Source organism: Pygocentrus nattereri, chromosome 3 (assembly GCF_015220715.1).
Source record: "Pygocentrus nattereri isolate fPygNat1 chromosome 3, fPygNat1.pri, whole genome shotgun sequence".
Lineage (NCBI taxonomy): Eukaryota > Metazoa > Chordata > Actinopteri > Characiformes > Serrasalmidae > Pygocentrus > Pygocentrus nattereri.
The window spans coordinates 39773328-39779327 of record NC_051213.1 but is presented as its reverse complement, the minus strand read 5'-3'; positions in this window follow the sequence as shown (position 1 = coordinate 39779327).

Below are 6000 nucleotides of genomic sequence, written 5' to 3'. Positions count from 1 at the left end.
CACTATTTAAGCTGGAGAATTTTGAATGTATTTTGTGAGACATTTGACATACAGGATAAGACACCAGCTCTCTTACGGGAGATCTACTTTCCTGAAGAATTTTGTTCCAGCTTGCATGCTCACCTGATACTTATACATCTGATCCAGCCAGTTAAGGAATTCTGAATAAGTTAATGAGATGGAGCTGGTGTGGCAGATTGTGGTTGGACCTTGACACTGCAGGAGTCTGCAGGTCTCCAGGACCAGAGGTGGTGATCTATAGGATAAGATATACATTTAATTAAAGTCTTTATGGTATATTTCCCCCCAAATTCCCACAGTTAACCCAGAGTGAGACATAATTGCACAAGTTCACTGTGTAAATTATCCTAAATACTGACAATGAAACTCAAATCTGTCCTTTTTTTACTTTCTCAGTGAAAAGTCAAACCTGAACAGAAGCATGTTTCAGTTTGACCAATGGAATTACATTTCCACTTGTTTGCATTTCAGCAGTTTTTATACCATCTAACAGTTTGTGTTCCCCACCAACATCTCATGACTCCATGTGACTTCATTGTAAGCTATCAGTGCAGTTTCTAATAGGAATAAACTAGAAAGGTCACAAGTTTCATGACGTCTTCACCCAATAGATCTATTAACATATGAAGTAGGGGTGGACAAGATAAACATGATGTTGTGATACATTACAACACAATAGGCTTTTTCTAAATTGGTACTTCTGAAATAGTGAAGAACTGTATGTGTGATAATACAGACCAGTTACATCGAGCCTGTAAACAACAAGCACCAGTGTATAATACTTGCATGCTGAAGAAGCTGATTTGATGTTAGCCCATTATGGCATCATGATAGATAGATAGATAGATAGATAGATAGATAGATAGATAGATAGATAGATAGATAGATAGATAGATAGACTTTATTGATCCCTAAGGAAATTTAGGAAAAGTAGTCACAAGTTGTTTTCTTCCTGTTCTTTCTTAAGTAGTTTATTGTTGCAAAATTTGAATGAACAAGTCCATTGTACTGTTATTCTGCCTTTTGTACAGGCCTGCATATTCTGAAAATGACTTTTCACATTCTTATGTTATGAAAGTGTCTGAAGCCACTCCTGGTGTCAGCAGTGAGATACAGGGCCTGTCACTTTTTTTGTTGAAAGTGACCCAAAATAAACCCTCACTATTAAGGGCTCAACCCAGTGGGTGGCAGCTGTGGCCTCTGCCTGAGTACTCCAGTTTCTCTTTCTGTCTTTGCTCAAACCGCCATGACCCAGAGAATACCACAGTGGTATTCTGGTTACACTCTGGTTAAGCCTGCACGCTCTGCTTTCAAGATGCTCAATGTAAACACACATACAGTCTTGAGGGTTCCCATGCTTTAAGGCTGTGTGCTTCATTTGGCCTCTTTATGTTGCATTTCTTTGCTTTTCATCTGACATTAGCCACAAAAACAGCAGGAAAAGATGTGTAGGAGGGAGTAGGGAGCAGATGGGTTAAATTCAGTGGTTTAACCTCTTTTATCACCTTTGACACCTTGTTTAATTTGACACTGCAGCCTTACTTTGGTCTCTGTGGATACTTGCCATGGCCACATTGGACCACCTTGTGTGACACACCACCAGGACAGTGGTCACATCTTTTTTTTTGTGTGTGTGTTTCCATGGTCTGATTCATTGTTGCACCTTTAAGTAACAGGCTTCTGAGCAACATATCTTTTACAACAACAGATAAAATATGAGTAAAAAACTAGACATTAATGTGCAGTAGTCAGACAACCCTTCATTTATTTAATTTCTATTAAAAAAACAAACAAAAAAATGATACAGTACTTAAACTTTCATTTTTTAACATAGGAGAAACTTAAGCTACACCTCATTGAAAGGATGTGTAGCTGTCAAGAAGCTGTTACTGAGAAAAAGTAAATAACATTTGTAGGTTTCTCCTTCGGCAGCTTGTAGCCAGTAAGTAGCCTGTCCATATACAAACATGACACAGACAGCAGGACATGTAGTAAGAGAACAGAGTTTAGTGACACAGTACCTCCACACCTTTGTTCCCCGCAGGTTCACCAAAACACATATGTAATGTAAATGTGCAGGGGGGTGTACAGTGTAAAGTCATTAAAGAAGTATTCAATATCTTCACCAAAATGAGCAAAGGCCTTTGCTCTGAGGTAGAAATAATAAATCGCATCATTTTTTTCCTTTTGGTAACCATTGAAAATGGGTCCCACAGACCCGTACACAACACACAAGGGTTAAATAACACTAATATTGTAGGGTGGTGGATCTATTTTCTTTGCACTGTTGGTTTCTGTTTATTACCTCTTATTTTTCCTATATTTCAGTAGTTTATGAAAAAAAGTGTTTTTTGTATTATAACAAATAATTTTCAAGCTAAAGGTCAGGTTTGGATACTTTTTACATGTTTTATGTATTGTATTGCTGTCTATAATGAAATGTAAAATAAAATGAGTATCTCATACTGGGTTGTTAATATGTCCCAAATTTTCTGGCCAATTCAAGTTTATTTGTATAGCACTTTTGACAATGATGTTGTCACAAAGCAGCTTTGTTATAACAGTTATATATCCCCCAGTGAGCAAGCCAGAGGCAACGCTGGCAAGCAAAAAGTCCCTCAGACTGGAAGAAGAAACCAAGACTCACAAGGGGAGACCCATCTTTCTCTGGTCAAACGGTATTTACAATTTATTGAGCTAATTACCAAATAAAAGCTAAGAGGATCTCTGTTTGAAGTCTGGATGGTAAAGCTTTAGAAACTACACTGGTAGAGGCAGTCTCTGACTGAGTCTTTATAAAAAGTGGGAGTGAGCTGAAACCATCTCAATGCAGGTACATCTGGATGGCACAGTGATGTAATTCAGGGTGTTGCATTTGGCACAAATAAACAGGAGAGTGGGTTGGTGATAGGTGAAAGGAGGCCCTGATGGTCAGTCTTCCAACAGCGTTCAGCAGGATGGGAGGGCAGTCATTATCTCAGGAAGAGTAAAGAGACAAAATTAGTTCTGCTCAGTAATATGATTGTAGGAAATATGGGGGAAAAAATTAAAGAATTTTTTTTTCAGAGTGTGGCTGACAGATCTAACTATAATTTATAAACTAAAAAAGTTTAACTATAGTTTATAGTTTAACTATAAAACTAAAAAGAGAGAACCAGAAGGTAACAGATATGAGAGTACCCTTAGACACTGGGATTCCTTTGGGGCCTTTGTAAGAAAAAGCTCTTCCCTCTGAATTTTATGAACCAGTAGAAAACCAGAATCCTGTAATCCGAGTAAATGTGGCGGTTCATAATGGTAAACAAGATCTTGCAGGTACTCCAGTGTGAGACCGTGCAGGGCTTTATATGTCAATGAAAGAATTTTATAGCCGATACGGAATTTGACAGGAATCCAGTGTAACGTTGATAAAACTGGGCTGATGTGATCAAATTTTCTGGTTTTAGTTAGTACTCCAGCTGCAGCATTCTGAACTAATTAAAGTTTATTTAGGTTCCTGCTGGAGCATCCTGACAACAATGTATTACAGTAGTCTAGCCTTGAAGTTATAAAGGCATGTACTATTTTTTCAGCGTCATATAGGGATAACTTTGAAATGTTTCGGGGGTGAAGAAATGCTGTCCTTTTTAATTATCTATTTATTATATTACCTATGTGTTGATTAAACATCAGATCTGAATCAATCGTCACACCAAGATTTTTAGCTACTGAAGTACTACAGAGAAGTCAGCAAGATTTAACATTAAATCTGAGCATTTGTTCCGAACAGCCTTTGGACCAAGAAGGAGAACTTCTGTTATATCTGGGTTTAAAAGAAGGACATTCTGCAGCATCCAGTGTCATATCTTTTACACAATCTTCTATTTTATTTAATGTGGATTTATCATCTGGTTTGGCTGATATGTACAGCTGTGTATCATCAGCATGGCAGTGGAAACTAATTCCATGTCTATTTATAACTAAGCCTAGTGGTAACATGTATAATGTGAATAACAGAGGACCTAAAACAGAACCTTTTGGAACTCCATATTTCACTTTTGTGTAATTAGATGATACATTATTTAATGTATGAACTGAAACCAGTCAGTGAGGTAGGATGTGAACCAGGATAACGCTATTCCTGTGATTCCAACCATGTTTTCCAACAGATAAATCAGAAGTGCTACTTAAAAATAATAATAAATAAAAATATAATATTTTATATATTTTTAAATATATACTTTCTAAATATGTTGGTATTACAAATCACACAGCCTACCTCTACATAAATGATAAAGGCCCCATGTGGAGGTGCTATTGTGAAGACACAGAAGCATGTTTCTGCTGAGTGAGTAAGCCATACAAGCTGCAATCTGCAGTGTTTTTGATGACAAGTTTAATGTAACAAGATGAAAAAAAAAGGTTAAAAAAAAAGGTTAGCCTTCACTGCAGCTGCCATATGAGAAGTCAGCATGGAGCAAAACCTCAACCCCATCACTCTTTCTCTGAGACCTAGAACTGGGCAGTTGCTACAGATCTCATCAAAACAGGAAATTTCATGTTTCCTCTGCTGCTTTCAGCAACTGTTTGCGACACACAACTTCTGCACATATGATTTAACGTTCACAAGCAGACACATATACAGTGTGTGGGTGTGTGTATGAATGTATGTGTGTGTGTAATATATATATTACACACACACATACATTTATATATATATGAGAGAGAGAGAGGGGGAGAGAGAGAGAGATAATATACATATACACACAAATATATACAGTACACTGACAATTTGGCAAATTTTAAATTGGTTAAGAATCAAACTGCAGTGTATGGTTTCACATGATCTAAGTGATCTAAACTCCCAGTACATTTCTGATTTATCTGGCTTTACTTTACCTGAAATGGATGAAGAAAAATCAAAATGCAAACTATATGTGATAATGCAATAATCTTAATTATCTGAGTTACTTTCAGGTTAACTGCAGTTATAAATGTAGTTATGTGTTTAAAAAGCTGAAATTCAGAAGTATATCGAAAGGTTTTTACAAAGGTAGAACATAGGTAATAAAAAATTTGGCACTGACCCACAACAATACTACAACAAGCTAATGGTTAATTGGGCCAAAATTCAGAACTACAGAAACATGTACATTGTATTTACAATTAACAGGAATTCAGCCTATTTAATGTGATTTATCTAAAGGTTTTTATTAAATCATTTAATGCATGTGTGTAATTTAATATTGGAAGTTTCTGTATGTGTGAAAAAAATGATGTATGTGTGCAAAGACGTTTGTGACCACTTGGGCCACAGGCTCTGCATTTTTAAGTGTCTAAAATTTTTAATTATGTGGCCAGAGGCATGGGGAATTAACAGTCTCTGGCTTGGAATAATCAAAGGTTTAGAAGAATGTTAATGAACCTTTGTGAAATGTAACATATTAGACCTTGTTTAGGGAGGTATACAGATCTACACAAATAGTTCATGCAAATGACAATGTTTTCCTTACTTAAAGAACATTTTCTTGTTTGTATGTGATCCAGTAAAAATCAGATTTTGACTCAACATGGTATGTAAGGTAACTCCAGCCAAATATAAGAATCAGTGCTCACATGATATAATTACTGTTTGAATTGAAGGAAAAGCCTAATTAATTAAGTGAATTTTAAGTAAATTTTCTGCAGATCAATTAACTTTGGATTACTTTGATGATGACTATGGCTAGTCTTTGAGAAGGTATTTGTAAAAGGACAACCCCATTTCCAAAAAAGTTGGGATGCTGTGCAGAATGTAAATAAAAATAGAATGCAATGATATGCATATTATGTAAAACATTTTAAAGGAACATACTGCAAAGACAACATATCAAATATTGAAACTGAGAAAATGTATAGAAAAAATAAATGCCCATTTTGAATATAATGCCAACAACATATTCCAAAAAAGATGGGATGGGGGCATGTTTACCACAATGTTTCATCACCTCTTCTTTTAAC